The sequence below is a fragment of the Protopterus annectens genome, chromosome 4.part0 (genome assembly GCF_019279795.1).
Source record: "Protopterus annectens isolate FY-2018-M chromosome 4.part0, PAN1.0, whole genome shotgun sequence".
Taxonomy (NCBI): Eukaryota; Metazoa; Chordata; order Ceratodontiformes; family Protopteridae; genus Protopterus; species Protopterus annectens.
In genome coordinates, this window is record NC_056733.1 from 1,850,554,408 (window position 1) to 1,850,571,686 (window position 17,279).

General features: G+C 40.0%; 1 long non-coding RNA gene across 1 annotated transcript in view; it reads left to right on the plus strand.

The window, feature by feature from the left end:
* Window positions 1-17,279, plus strand: part of LOC122800045 — a 541,496-nt gene that overhangs the window by 430,047 nt on the left and 94,170 nt on the right. The window lies entirely within an intron of this gene.

Consider the following 17,279-nt stretch of genomic DNA (forward strand, 5'->3'; position numbering starts at 1 on the left):
AATACCCTCAGCCATGTGAAGTCCAAATAAACAATACAAAATGTAAAATAGTGTTGGGTGGACCACCAAAAGAAAACACTCAGAGAAAAAGTCAACAAAGGAAAAGAAAATTCCTTGCATCCACCAAACCGAGGGTATAAAAGCTTTAATAATGACAGTAAAATACAGACAAGTTTCCAGCACAATAATCTGGTAGTCTGTTTGTTGCAAAAAAGAAAAAAATATATCCTTGTTTCCCATCTTTCCTGACCTAGAGTAGTCCAAATAAAGGCTTTGCTGTATTCTGGACTTTTGGAAAGTTCCTGTGTTGCCCATTTCCTTTCTTGGATAAAGGGAGGCTTCTTTGTTCACCCAGTGGCAGTGGGGAGCTTGGAGCAGCCTATCTATCCCTGGAGGAGTGTTCCCAGCACAAGAATCTGGTAGTCTATTGGCCGTTTTGGGCCAATTTCTAGCTCTTTCAAGTCCCCCTGTATAAAACCCACTTTGGCACGTTTTCTGCACTTGTTACTACTCAGTCAACCTCCTTGTGGTCCTGCAGAGTGGTGCTAGCAGCAGAGAGGCTAAAAGAGTGACTGCTAACCTGATAAAAGTGTTTGTTTTCCTGCTACTACCTGGGCGACTGTCCAATCTAGCTAAACTGCAAGTATTTCTGCTTCTTGAACTGTTTTAAACTGTTTAAAGTTGTTTTTGCACCTGCACTTTTAAAGTTTGTCCTGTTTGTTGCTTTTACCTGTTGAGGCTACACACTCAAGTGCGCTAGCCTGTGTTACATATTTATTGCATTTTCCTGCTGTTTGTTGCAGAAAAAAAAATATCCTTGTTTCCAGTCTTTCCTGACCTAGCGTAGTCCAAATACAGGCTTTGCTGTATTCTGGATTTTTGGAAAGTTCCTGTGTTGCCCATTTCCCTTTTTGGATAAAGGGAGGCTTCTTTGTTCACCAGTGGCAGTAGGGAGCTTGGAGCAGCCCATCTATCCATGGAGGAGTGTTCCCAACACAAGAATCTGGTAGTCTATTGGCCATTTTGGGCCATTTTCTAGCTCGTTCAAGTCCCCCTGTATAAAACCCGCTTTAGCGTGGCCTTGCGCGATTGTGCGCATAGCGCAGCATCGGGCAGCGCCACTTAATTGGGTTTAAACCATTCTCGGCTCCACAAAGTCTGCTCTTCACTTTTTCCCTTAGAACTGATCTAGTTCTCATAATAAACACTCTATTCCCACTCTAAAGCCTGGCGCTTGCTCACTAAAGCAATTATATAAGTCAGCACTAAAAAATTAAAAGCACTACACCCTCACAAACTCCCCTTGAGTACTTTGTTCCTCATTGGCCCTTTTTTCAATTATAAAGGAATTCCCAATACTATTCTAGCATGTCCAAAGGTCATTTGTCAATCTCCTCTCCGGTCCAGCTGGTGAATCTGGGAATCTTGAGGCAATGTTACAACTGCCTCATGTACACAGACAACCCTCTCCTCCTCCCAACAAATTCCAACTAATGTGAGAGATGCAACCATATAGCCAAACTGGAGGATAAGCTCTCTCAACTCAATACTGGTGTAACCAGTCAGGAGGAGAAGGAAACCACACTCACTAAAATTCCAGTCTCACATAGACCTACCACGACAGCAAACCAAACACACAAACACACAAAAACATACTCGGAGTCCCTAAATAAAAATCTACCTAAGCAGCAGAGAACTCCAAAGCAGACACCCAAGCAACCGCTACCCCAAAACAAAACACGTGCAACACATAGCTCACAAAGCCAGTGTGCCAAACAGTCACAGCCCTTAAGGCTAAACAACACACCTGATACACTTGTAATAGGTGACTCTATAGTCAGGCACACTGACGTCCCGCTCACCAGGCTGAACAAGGAGAAGGTCACAGTGAGCTGCCTGTTGGGTGCTAGGATCCGCCACATAACACAAGCACTCAGGTCACTCCAAGGCAAGTACAAATATGACTCAGTCATTGTCCATGCTGGTGTGAATGACCTGAGTCGTACCTCCCTGGACTACATGAAAAGAGACATAGAAGAGCTCTCTGAGCATGTATCCCAGGCCAGTATGACCCTGACCTTGAGTAGCATCTCACCCTCACCAAGAATGATGCCACAATATGAAGACAAGATGATCAATTTCAACAACTGGCTTAAGTATTTGTGTCATTCAAAGGGGATCCAATGCCTGTCTGCCTGGGATGACATGCTCGACAAGCCATGATGCTTCACTAGGGACGGCTTGCACCTGTCACCCCTGGGCTTTCGGATATTGGCAAAGTCTCTTGCCACCCCCATAGTGCCTTTTTTAGGCAAGGCTCAAAAGACAAACCCACCTCCATAGGTATCACAAGGGATAGGAAACTAAGAGTAATGCTACTCAACGCCAGAAGTCTAAACTTCAAGATGCATGCACTCGAAACTCTCCTTAACATGGAGAAAATCGATATCTGTGCAGTAACAGAAACCTGGTTCAAGGCTCCCGAGAGCACCCCAGCACTACCAGATTATACCTCATACCATGTTTTTCGGCCCCAAAACTTGGACTGAACCACAAAAAGAGGGGGAGTATCAATATTCGTCAAAGATACCCACAACTCCAGGTTGGTGGCACAGCAAGAAGCATCAGAGACTATCCATGTGCAACTAATAGTGGGTAAAACTGCCCTTCAGTTTATAGCCTGCTACAGACCACCCTCCCAATCCCAGGAACCCCACTCGGCCTTCCTGAGAACACTGGAAAATATGAAGGTCTCTCCAAACACCATTATATTGGGTGACTTCAACTACCCTAACATAGATTGGGAGCATTACTCTGGCTCCAACACCCTAGCCCAAAGGTTCCAAGAATTTATAAACTCAAATGCTATGGAACAACTTGTTGCCACTCCCACAAGAGGGGAAACATACTGGACCTGATCATCACCAACATGGGGACTCTATGCTCCAGACCAGAAGTGTATCCCTCACTGGTAAGATCAGACCATAAACTAATCTCACTAGATATTCACATCCCGACCCCAGCCCCTGCCCAGAAAACCACAGTGAAAAACTTCTCTAAAGCAAATTTCACACTCCTCAAAACTGAGGTGGAATCCTTCAAAGCCCCCGGGCCTGTTGAAAATACGGTCCAGAATCCTTTATAAACGCATTCTATGAACACCTTCAGGAATGCATGGATCATACAATCCCAAATAAAACCAAGACCCAATCCGCCAAAGTTAAGCATCCTTTCTGATGGACCCAAGCCATAAACAAACTATACAATAGAAAGAGGAAGCTACTACATGATAGAGCAAAATCCCAAAAAGAGAAGGCATCCCTGATCAGTATTAGCAAAAAACTACGGGAACTCATAAAATTGTCTAAGGCCAGCTTCGAGAGAAAAATTGCACAGGACACTAAGGATAATCACAAGGCTTTCTTTAGTTATGTTAGGAACCTGGGTGGGAATTCCCAGATATCTCAGAATTAGTCCAAAATGACAAAAAATACACCGAACTCACAGACATTGCCAACATCCTAGCTGACAGGTTCAGTGCAAACTTCTCCCCCCTTTCCCCACCAAAAGAGAAAATATCTATCCCAGCAGAGTGCTGCCCCCCTGACATCTCAGATGCTCAGTTAAGAGCCGCCCTCTCCAAAGCAAAAAACACAGCATCAAAGGGACCAGATGGTGTCCCGGGCTGCGTCCTACATGAACTCCAAGAAGAACTAAACCCAAACATAAAACTACTGTTCAATCTCAGCCTTGCTACAGGATATGTACCCAAAGAGTGGCGTACAGCAACAGTGGTCCCTCTCCACAAAGGTGGTGCCTCAACAGATCCTGGAAACTATTGCCCCATAAGCTTGACTAGCTTGGTCTGCAAAGCTATGGAAAGGATCATCATGGACCTCATAAATAAAGATATTGGGGACCTACAGACACTGGATCCTACCCAGTTTGGCTTTGTTAAGGGCAGATCCTGCCTCTTAAACCTGGTCGATTTCTTTGAAACAGTCACCAAGGCCATTGACGAGGGGAAGGTGGTCCACACAGCCTACCTGGACCTTGCAAAAGCCTTCGATACAATACCCCACTCAGGCATTATAGATAAGCTCACCAGCTTAAATATAAACCCCTGTGTCACTAGATGGGTTGCAAACTGGCTCAAGGACAGAACCCACATGGTTAGAATTGCTGGAGCCATGTCAGACTCCAAACCAGTTACAAGTGGCATCCCACAAGGCTCAGTCCTGGGACCTCTCTTGTTCGGTATATATTTCTTGGAGGTACAGGCTAACACGGAAGGACTGTGGCTGACCAAGTTTGCAGATGACTGCAAACTGGGTGCCATAATTGACTCTCCAGCTGACACAAGCATCCTCCAAAAGGGCCTCATAGAAACAGACAACTGGTGCCAGAGCCATGGCCTCAAGCTAAATGCCAAAAGTGTATAGTCATCCCTTTGGCAAAACAAAGTGCCCACAAATTACCACATAGGTGGTAATCCATTAAGTACAGAAGAAGTAATTAGGGACCTGGGGACCCAAGTTGATAGCAATCTCTCATTTGACAACCACTTGGCCAAAGTTGTTAGAAAAACATTTTATATAGCCCACCTAATCGTGAAGGGATTCACATCTAGATCAGGGGAGGTCATCATGCCTCTTTACTCATCCCTCATCAGGCCCATAATTGAGTACAATGCCCCTTTTGGGATGTACCTTACCAGACACCTGCAGCAACTGGAAAGACCCCAAAAGTACCTCACCAAGAGGATCAAAGGGCTCAAACAGATGCCATATGCTGCCCGGTTAAAGAAACTCCAGCTCTACTCAGTGGCATACGCCTGCTCAGAGGTGATCTGTGCCTGACGTATAAAGCCATGTCCAACCCGGAATTAATGGACATGCTGCACCTCAGAAAATCCAAATCCCATTGAGCTATGCACTCGAGAGACTTGAACCTCAGCACTGAAATAAATAGGACATGCTGGAGGGACAGATTCATAACCCAGAGGCTCCCTTCACTCTGGAATAAAATCCCAGTCCAGGTTAGGCAGAGTCCCTCACTGACTCTCTTCAAGAGGAATCTTGATGAGTGGATGGGAGATAGTAGTTTTACCGTGGGTATCACTTCTGTGTCACTGTTAGACAGAGGCACAGTATACTATCCTTGAAAAAGGGCATAGCAAAATTCATTTAAAATGGGTGGCGAGAGCCAAACACACTCTGGCTAGGCTTATAAATGCCCTAGGGCAGATAGCCTAGTATAAACCTATGAACCTATGAACCTAAGTGCTTTCAGGCTGAAACACCCCTTCTTCAGAAATAACTTGAAAGTGTCAATGAAACTAATTATACAATTGAATAACCAATAAAAGCCTTACACAGATTAAACTGTCCAATAAGAACCTTACAGTTCCTACTAAAGCATAATCATGAATATACAAATCTTACAACCTTGCATAGAATCTGACAAATGAAAGGAATTAAAAGTCCAATCAACAAAGAGCTGTAAATGGATAACAGCAACTAGCTTATATCAAAGTCAAAACCAATATACTCTAAAAGGACCATATTCTAAAAACACACATACAGTAACCTCATATAATATACAATACAAAAGTGAATGTGCAAGAAGAATGTGAAATCAAAAGGCTGTGTATTACTGATGGTTATGCTATATAACCTAAAATGATCCTAACATGTATAAAAATAAATAAATATATCCAAAATAGATATATCATTATGCATCAAAACCCAGTTGCATGTAAAATATATAAACGATTCTGTGAGTATATGAGACCATAACAATGAAAATCCATATAGCAAACATCATTCTAGACATAGATTAACACAAAAAGAAGCTGCCTGGCACCTGACAGGTAAAAAAATCAACCAATCAACGAATACATGTGCATATGTGAACCAATAAAAGATCTACAAATTTATGCTAGACACACCATATACTACCGAATATTCAAATTCCAAAGGGGTGCTGAGCCAATGGCAATCTCGAACAGTACATAATATTCCAACATCGTCCCTACATGAATGATTCTGTTAGTATCTAAAAATATATAACAACAGAGATCCATATTCTAGACATAAAACCACAGCAGAGAATCTGCCTAGCACCTGGTTGGCAAAAAGCAACTAATCAAGGGTCACATCTAGATCAGTGAGCCAATGCGAAACCACAAAAGTCATCCTAAACATAGAGGCTTGCAACAACATTGACTACCGAGTAATCACATATCAAAGGGACGCTAAACAATGGCAGTCTCAAACAAAGCACAGTATCCCAACATTGTCCATCAATAAAAGTAATGCTGCTATATATATGAAAATATACAATATTTTTGTCCACAAACCGTAAAATTAAAGGCAGAACAATGGACATTCAAAATCTACATTCAAAATCTACACATATAAAAATACAAACCTGACTGAGATGATAAAAAACCGAATGCAAAAACCAAAAATAAAATAAAAATGAATATAAATGAATCGCAAATGGGTAAAGACACTCCACGCAGATTACACTATACAAGTATGTCCAATCTCCCAATGCATGATTTGTCAGAAGTAACCAAACATTAATTACACACAACATTGTAATCCAATGAGCAATCACCAAAAACCATACAAGAACATGTAAAATAGCAACAACAAAATGCCACAAATAGCGGCTCAATATGCTGATATCAAAGAGTTACATGGGCAATAGAAACTGCAATTAAGTCTGAAAAAAAGAAAAAAACACAAAATAAACCTGGGCTATCATAACACCAAATAAAAATAATAGCCAGTACAGGACAAAGGAACATCAGAGCTCTCGATACTTTATGGTCAAAAATAGCCAATCTAAAAATACATAGAAGAAATAATAATCCAAAGGGTGATCACCAAAAATATAAACATACAAAAATGTCAAAAATCATTGTAAGTATCAGCTCAGTATAAAAATGAGATACAACTAAAAGTGAGGAATTTTATATGAATGAATCAAAGAAGGTGCATGGCACCATCAATTATATATTGCAAACAAATAGCGAATCTTGTGACCTTTCAAATCTGGTTTCAAAGGTACAGCCATATTCAAACCCAGTGCGTGATCTGCTCTTTTTTCGATAATCCATCTCATCTCAGCTTGCACTCTCCTTAAAACAATATCTCCATCACGTCGTACCTCTAATAGGACTTGCAATGCCATAAACCTAAAACAATGTCCAACATGTTGGTGAATATGTTTGGCCAATGGATTTCTGAAATCATGCAGCCTTATATTACTGATGTGCTTCGATATCCATTCCTTAAACTGTCTGTTAGTCTTACCTTTGTAGAAACAGTTACATAAGGTGCACATTGCAATATACACTGAGTGATGTGTCCTGCAATCTGCATATCCATGCAGAAATATCTCTTATTCTGTACTGGATGAATGAACTCATTCATATTGAGTATACGTGAACAAGAACTGCACATAGTACAAGGAAATTTTCCTTTCATCAAGGTGATACTTTCTTGTGTGGATCTATAATTATGGCATAGGAGCTGTTTCAAAGTACGATTCCTCTTAAAACTAAACATGGTATATCACCCACAAGGTCTTGAAGTTTAGAGTCAGATGTAAAAATTTTCCAGTTGGATCTAATGATGTTACATATGTGTTCAATGTCATTAGAGTAAGTCATAATACATCTGCTTTATCATTTAAGCTGAGTATCATTATTGGATTGCATATATTGTGATCTACCCTTAAAGAACAGTCTTCCAGATGTATCCCTTAATGACTGCATATAGTTCTTCTCATGTTCAATTCCAGACATCTTATAACCTCTATTCTTAAGCCTGTCAGTTATGATGTTAAGAGCTGCACCATATTGAGCTTCATCTGTATATAATCTACAGATATGAACTAGTTGCTTCTTAATCACACTAGTGAAAAGTATAAGGAGGATGCATACTACTACGGGATAACAGCTTATTTCTCCAACATTCCTTATTATACAAGCTAGTATTTATTCTCTTTCATTAATAGAAAGTCTTGCATCAAGGAAATCTATACTTGAGGTGGAAATTTTCAAAGAAAATCTAAGGAACTCAGTTGTAGTTTCCAGACAGCAAAAAACTCATACAGCTGTTCAACAGTGCCACCCCATAAAAAAAGAATGTCATCTACAAACCTCTTGTAAAACTTCAACCAAGGATTATTGTTGAATGTAACTGCTGCCTCCCAATTTGCTAACACCAAATTGGCATATGTGTTAGCACAGGGAATGCCCATGGCTACACCCCATCCCCGCCAATAGATATCATCTTCAAAGACAAAAATATTGTTATCCAATACCATTTCCAACAAAATGATGATAATATCTATTTTGTCAGTATCAAAATCACTGCTGAAGGTAAGAAAATCTTTCACAGATTTAATGCCAAAATTATTGGGAATGACTGTGAAGAGGCTGTTAATGTCCAAGGTAACCACTATATAATGCATTCCTGCATACATAGTGTTTCTATAATCAAACACAGAATATAAGAAGTACCTTGTATCTCTGATAACTGTTGGTGCTTTCAATAATATGTGCTTAACTTGTTGATTTAGATACATAGAGATTATTTCAGTAACCCAGCTATTCCCAACCACTGTCGGATGCATTGGTGTATTATCTGGTACTTTATGAACTTATGGGTGACCACTTATAACCGGTATCAATGGATGTGCAACCAATATGATATTGTATAGGTCTAAAGGTATTCTATGGAGCTCAAGCAGAATATGTAGTCTCCATTTCACATTTAAGATCAACTTACTAACACGATCTTGGTTGATACTGCAAGCCATCTCCAGACCACTGTATGTGTGATTGCTAATTCTGTCATGGTGTGGTAAACAAATCACATATGGACAGTGGCAAGCTGCAATGCAATTCATAAAATAAGCACATATACACAATAAACTTACTATCTTACATAATATGGATATAGGGATGTGTTTTTACATTGTATAATAATGGCTAGGATTTCATGTGATGTTGACCATTAGTCTAATAATGTCCTATAAAACTATGAATAGTTGACATGTAAATGTTGCTATCATTGGCATGTGCTATATTGAGGTGTGAATGTACAGTATGGCTCCAACAGGGTATTACAATGTGTGATGTGAGCTAATGCATTGCTGGCCATTGTTGCCGTTGTATTATATTCTCCTTTAACAGCAGTAGTAATATACTTCCTGAGAACTGTTGACATGGTATGGTAGACTTTTATGTATATTTTTGGCATATTACTACATGTGTTGTTGTAGTGGAGCAGATCAGCCTTCTACACAGTTCACATTCCTCCATCACAGTGACACCTGAGTTATGGCACAGGTGTGAATGTGTCTACATACCATCATTAAATGCTCTATGACAGACATCAATATACAGTCATATTGATTACATGGTCTCATACACATGTTATGGTGTGATATACACAATGTATGACATGTTTTCATTCAATTGCAACCATGTTGAATTCATTTTATGTGGAGTTGTGTTGTTATACCCATGGATTGTTGAGGTGGTCAGCAGTACCATTGTGTGACTATTACTATTGGTGTCAGGAAATGTTCTGCACGAGCTGCAAACATTGGGGTTCTAATGTGTCCTGATATGACATGAGGCCACTCAGACACAGCTTGCCCATGAAACACATATACGTATATGTTGTGCAATTGTTGTAAATACGTGACATTGGTTGTATAACTGTGTGTACAGTACGAGTGTGTGGAATGTGATGAATGACCAACGTTGAATTTGGAGGTCTTTTCACAAATCGTTTATTCCAATAAATGTGAAATGTTTAGGGAGATATAGCTAAGCATAGAACTGTATGTGGATACCACCAGACATACCCTACTGAGTGAAACAGACAATCTGCTAGCTACAATTTGCCTCCCACATCACCTCCCTGTCACCACTGGCCATCAGCCAAAGTATACATACTAACATTACTCTTTTTTTATTCTAAAGAGGGTAAATCATCTCTGGGCTCTCTGTGGCTAATAACACAGAATCAATGGGCCCTGACAATTGCCTATAGTGTGACTGAAAACATGGACCTAACAGACACAGTTGGATCCATACTTCAAAACAGCCTCCAGACAGCCTATATTCCAGTAGAAAGGTGAACATCAACATCCATCATTCTGACCGAGGGGAATATCACCTGATGCATGCTTGTATAGCCCATCTTGACTATCCTAAAGTGAGAGGTAGACAAATCAGTCATCATGGGCCTTCCCTAAAGGGACACATGTGATAACCCGACTGTGTAGCAAACTCTGCTGCTAGCCACAAAACTGCACTTATATTCATGCAAGCATGATGCACAGCATCCAGATTCAGTTATCACTGCTGCTCATCATGTAAACATGTAAACTCTGTGCAGGCTTCGTGCTAAACCTCACAGAGTTTAATGAATCACCAGGGTGTTAGAATTTGTGCTGAACTGTTTCAAACATAAATTGTAATCAGAAAAGAACTGCAAAAGTAATTAAATAACCATACGTAACCCTTTTAACTAAGTCAACAGTATAGCATTATCCAAGAATGTATTTTCTAACTGATGTTCAGGCAGTAAACCTGTTTAATAAATGTTAAAAGTTTAATATGCACTTTAAATACATTACTGGAACATAAACTTATGAATCCTTCTTCTCTCCATTTTCTGTATCTTTCTCTCTCTCTCTTTCTCATGTATATATTATATTTTTTTTTGTTTTACTTTTATGTTCCCTTTTTCACAGGATCCCTTGGTCAGGAAATGCTCACCATCTCCTGCTGCCCATCTCCTCAGGGTTGCATCAGTTGGCCCGTTTCTGTCGATACCTTGGCACAGCATGGGCTCGAAAGCATTTGGCAACCACACATTGTACCATAAAGTTTCATTCCATAGCAAGAATTAACATTGTCTCTTACCTGCAGACTCCACATTTAATACTGCAAGTTACTGTTAAAGAAACTAAGTTACAAATATTAGTGTGAGCACACCGGTACATTCCTTTTCTTTCCTAGGAGGAAACACTGCTTCAGAAAATACAGCCTGAGAGTAAATTGAAATCAACTTTTGTGCTAAACTGTCCACTATTACAAATTAAATGATAGATCTGTATGTAGTTCCTCCACTAATACTGGGCCTGTAAGTGAATTGGTGTTCTTTACTTCTTTCTCTTTTTTCATAACAAATCGTATTATTATGTATTGTTTATTTATTTATCAACATGTGTTTACCGGGAATATCCAACAAGGCAATGGTGTCCTTTTTCAATGGAAGCCTGAAGAAAAAATCTCTAAGGTATCATAAATTCAGACCCCAAACTGTGGGCAGTAAAGCCAAAGGAGGTGGAGTTTCAATATACATTAAAGACATACACACCTTCAGGCTGGTCAAACAGTATGATGCACATGAGACACTCCAGGTGCAGTTAACCATTGACAAAACCCCTATTCAAATCATAGCTAGCTACCGGCCCCCAAATCTGACTCAAGATGCCCAATCCAACTATTTGGTCCTGTTCATATCTATCAAGATTCAATCCTTTACTCTGATACTGGGTGACTTTAACTTCCCAAACATAGATTGGAAGAAATACTCATGCCAGTGCACAAATGCCCAAAGATTCCTTGATTTTGTTAATGCAAATGCCTTGGGACAGCTAGTCAATACCCCCACAAGAGGTGATAATATCTTGGACTTGGTATTAACCAACACGAGTAACCACTACAGCATCCCTATAGTATCATCTTCCCTGCTAAAATCCAGCCATAAAGCAGTCACTTTCGAAGTTGCCATCTCCCCAACCCCCTTCTAGCTAGGATCAGAAATAAAAACTTCTCCAAAGCTGATTACAGCCTCCTGAGGGATGGTATAAATATGCCCACAGCCTCCTCCCCCTCTGTAGGAACTGGCACCAATATCCAAAACTACACCAAAGCACTATATGAGAATTTATATAGATGCATGGAATCAGGAATACCCAACAGGACTAAATCATCCTCCGCAAGGAAGAGTAAACCTGTCTGGTGGACATCTGCAATAAATAAACTCTATAACAAAAGGAAAAAAAAATGCTGTCCAAGACCAACAAGGAGCAGGTCTCCTTAGCCTGACCAAGCAAATAAGAGCACTAGTGAAATCCTCCAAACCAAACTTTGAATTCAAATTGGCCACATCTATGAGAGACAATCATAAGCAGACAGATTCAGTGAAAAATTTAGTCCTCTATCCCCCCATCAGTAAATCAGGACATCCACTGTACTTACCCCCTTCCCCTTATATCTAGGGAACAGGTCATCACTGCTCTCTCAAAGGCAAAAAATACAGCCTCTGTGGGACTGATAACATCCCAGGCTGTATCCTACATGAACTTGCAGGAACTTGCAGCACCATTAAGCACCCTATTCAACCAAAGCCTGAGTACTGGCTTCATCCCAGCTGAGTGGAAGACAGCCACTATCTTCCCTTTACACAAACGTGAAGTGTCCACCATTCCGGGAATTTATAGACCCATCAGCCTAACTAGCCTGATCTGCAAGGCCATGGAACAGATTATCATGGACCTCAGTAAGAAGGACATTGGCAACCTCAAAACACTTGATCCCACACAGTTTGGCTTCGTCAAGGGGAGGTCATGTCTGCTAAGTTTGGTCGACTTCTTTGAGACAGTCACCAAAGCCATGGAAGAGGGGAAGACAGTGAACACCACCTACCTTGACCTGGCCAAAGCCTTTGACACTATTTCCCACTCAGGCATAATAGATAAACACTCTCAACTAAGCATCAATCCATATGTTACCAAATGGGTAGCAAACTGGCACACTGATGAAACCCATGTAGTCAAAATAGGGCAAGCCACCTCAAGCAGTAGACCCACAATAAGTGGCATGCCCCAGGGTTCGGTCTTGGGGCCTCTGTTATTTGGGGTATACATTTCTGAGGTGCAGGCCAAAGCCAGTGGGCTATGGATGACCAAGTTTGAAGATGACTTCAAGCTGGGTTCTGTCATCAATTCCCCTAGAGATGTGGAGATCCTCCAAGAGGGTCTCACTCAGAAAAATGACTGGTGCCAGAAACATGGCCTCAAGGTGAATAAAAAAAAATGCATCATCACCTCCTTTGGGGAGAGTGATGTCCCCACAAATTATCACATTAATAACAATGTCCTGATAACGCAATCAGTGGTGAGGGATTTAGGCACCCAGGTTGATAGCAACCTGACTTTTGACCACAATGTCACTTCTGTTGCACGGAAATCCTTCTACGTGGCCCACCTCATAAGTAAGAGTATCTCATCCAGGGACAAGGAGGTCATAACATCCTTGTATTCTTCCCTTACAAGGCCCATTATTGAATACAACACCCCTTTTGGCATGTACCTCACAAAGCACATGCAGCAGCTGAATAGAACACAGAGTTTCCTCACCAGGAGAATCCAGAGCCTCAAAAATCTACCATACACAGACAGTCTAAAAACCCTATCCCTCTACTCAGTTTCATACAGACTCCTCAGAAGTGACCTCTGTCTAGCATACAAGGCGATCACAGACCCCACCTTGATGGGACTGCTGCATATCCGCAAGTCAAGCTCCACTGAAGTAACCCACACGTGCAGCCTCAACCTGGTCTGTGACATCAACAAAACTTCTTGTTGGGACAGACTTGTGTCCCAGAGACTCCCCCATCTATGGAATAGACTCCCTCTCCACATCAAGCAGAGTACCTCTTTACCCCTTTTTAAGCACACCCTGGATAACTGGATGGAAAACAGAAAATATACCCATGGGATTCCACCCTTGTGCCTGCTGGACAGGGGCATTGGATGCTGATTTGTCTAAACATGGACTAAACTCTTGGCTAGGCTTATAAGGGCCTCAGGGTAAATAGCCTAGTAACCTCCTATGATCCTATTAATATTTGCAATAACAAATTTTATAATGGGAGTTTAGTTGATAAATAGCATAGTAATCACTATAATAAAAGTTGTATTGATATTCACAAACATTACATTTACAAGCCTTGTACTGAGATTTTACAGAGAAAAGAGTGGTGCATAAGATAGGGAGGAGGAATTTAGAAAATACAATAGATTAAGGTATTAGAGGAGATAAGCAAGTCTGAGCATTAACAGAGAAGTAGTGATGGAATAGTATTTTAGTTGTGCTAATTAGAAGTAGGTATATCACTTTAAGAAATACAATAAAGTGAGGTATTAAAAGGAGATAAGTAAGTTAAGTGATTTAGGGCTTTAAATGCAGGTATATGGAAAGTGATGAAGTGTGTTAGAAAGCTATGTTCCAGTTGAGGAGCAGGGACAAAGCCAGGAGGCAGAGAGGAAGTCTTTTAGTAACAATCTGAAAAGATGAATTTGCATGCTAAATCTGACTAATACAGGATTTGTTCCCCAAATTCTAGCTACACTGTTGGAATAAAGACTAACCCCATCAGCCCTGTGTGGTTTGTAGATGGTATGCAGCTGTTTATTATTTGACTGAAAGGGATGATTTGGAAGATAGTATTCTAGAAGGGGGTCTAATTGCTGTGCAGGCGGATGGGGTATGGATAGTTTTGTGGTTAAGGTGAGCTGAGTATAAGATAGGTTGTGAGAAGGCTTGAGACAGTTAAGTGCTTTTAAAGATAAACACCGGTAGGTCTGATAATATTTATTGTAAGCGAATCTGGTGACTTTGTTATAGCAGTGTTCTAGTTTAGCACTAAGTCAAGTTTATAGGATGGTCATAATAGAACACAGGGTAAGAGGTAAGTGGTAGCTAGAGTTACCTTGGGAGAATCTGTAAGGAATTTCTTTACTCCTATATAGGATGCCTAGTTTTTGATAGGTTTTCTTGATGCTGTTGTGGTTATGTAAATCGAATGTAAGATTGTCATTGATTGTCATGCCAAGTAGTTTTTTATATGGTGTAACTTCCTTCATGGTATTATTCAAGGAAGAAATTTTGAAGTTATTTTTTTCATGGAAATAGGATTTTGAAGGAAAGAGAAGTAATTTAATTTTCTTGACATTTAGTAGCAGTTAATTTTCCTGTAGCCAACTTTCAACAGAGTTAAAGGCTTCTTGAGTTGCTCTCTGAAGATATATATGTTGTTAGAAATGCATATTAGAGATGAATCATCAGCTTATTGCATGAGAGAAGCCTGCTGTGAGGATTTATGTAATTTGTTAGTGAATATATTAAAGAGTAAATGTCCAAGAATGGAGCCCTGTAGCTTACCTGTATTGACAGGAAGCAAGGAAGGGAGGAAAAGTGGGGAGCCATTTAACAGACTTGTATATATCAGTTATGTAGTTGTTAAACCATAGTAGTGTGGGTTGTGAGAGTCAGAAGGAAGACAGCTGGTAGAGAAGCTTTTTGTGAGAGACTATATCAAAAGCTTTACAAAGATGAAGGGATACGAAGAAACAGGTTTGCCTTTGTCTCTGGTTTTGTTAATAGTATCTGTAAAAGTTAAGAAGGCTGTGGTAATGCTATGGACAGATCTAAAACCATGCTGTGTGGGGGTCCATTGCTTTTCCTGAAAAACATGTTGAAGAATTTGGTTGCGAATGCAGTTCTCCAGAATTTTTGACAAAGAGGATTCTGTGGCAATAATTCTAAAATTGATTATATCAGATGAGGTTCCTCTATTATGGGGGGGTGATGAAGATTTTTTTTCATACAGAAGGAACGTATGATTCCTTGATAGATCTGTTAGAAGAGACACAGAATAGGATTTGGAACTGGCAGACAGCTTTATTTATTCTGCTGAAGGAATATCTACTGGAGGAGAACAAGGTTTCAATTTAAGAAGTAACGGTTTCATGTAGGAAGTCGGGATGGGTTTTAAGGTGAAATAGAGGGATGTTTGCTGTCTGAGCACAGTGCACATCAGGATTGTTGAGAGGAAAATCTTTAGTATAGGCTTTAATGCTTTCTGTAAAATGTATGTTAAACTGATCAGCTGTTTTGGAGGGAGTTTTATTTGGGGCAGGATTATCCAGAGTTGGGTATATTATTAATAAAAGATCAGACTTTTTTAGGATTGGAAGACTGACTTAGAAAGGGATTACTGAAGTAGATTTTCTTGTCAGTGATAATCTGTCTTTTAGTATGGCTACATAGCTCTTTAAAGTCTTGTAGGTTTTGTGGATATCTTTATTTTATCCATTCTTTCCAAGCCCTATCTCGTTTATGCATTAGGTGCCTGTCATGAGTGAATCGCCAAGGTGTATGGTTATTCATTATTCTTTTAGTTCTAATTGGAATAAGGCTGTTGAGAGTTTTCAGAAAAAGTGTGTTAAGTTTGTGTATATCTTCACAAAGTGGAATATTTTCCAGGGTAGACCTGTTAAAGGAGATTAAAATTCTGTTAAATGTTTAATGGTTAAAATTACCAAGGTTACTGAACATTCTGTGCTGCTATAGCATTGTCGCCTTACAGTAAGACGCTGTCCGGTTCGATTCTCAGTTAGAGTGTCTTCTGTGTGGAGACATGCGAGAATGGGCGTACCTCCGTTGAAGGTTGTGCATCAGAGCTGGTAACTCGGTATGTAAAAATCAACTACCAATCATTAGCGGACCGGAGTTCCGCTGTGGCGACCCCTAACTGAGAAAAGCCGAAAGACACACATACACACTGAATGTTCTAAGTAAGTGTTGGTTGACATGATAGGTACTGAGTCTGTTTGCGTATATAGGGAGTTGATCAATGAAGGGATTCATAGAAGGTACCACTGGAGACATACTTAGTGGCGTCAGATACCAATATCCAGTTGAGAATTGGGCCAGCGCTTTTGAGATAGTTATAACATGTGGGGGAGGAAATGAGTTGAGTCAAACCAAATAGGTTTAGACTAGCTTATGGATATTTTGTGAAGATAATCTGCCAATCAAAATTAACTTCACATAGGATTATGTTTTTATTAGAAACAGGGTTCTGATGATGTCTTTTACTTGTAAGACGAAAGCGCTAAACTTGTTTGATATTTTACAACAGCAGTTTGTTTTTAACTTTTTTTTAACTTTTTTAAGCTGTAAGACAATAAACACTTTGTGGATACAAGTTCTGGTCCCTTGGACCACCTGGTTTATTTCATTTATTATTATTATTATTATTATAGTACATAGGTACTTACGGTTATTTAGTTAAAGATGGGAAATGAGGACTTCAGTGTTACGGAATTTGGGAATAGGTTTATTGTAGAGTAAGAGTTCAAGATAGTCAGGGTATAGTAAGACTACT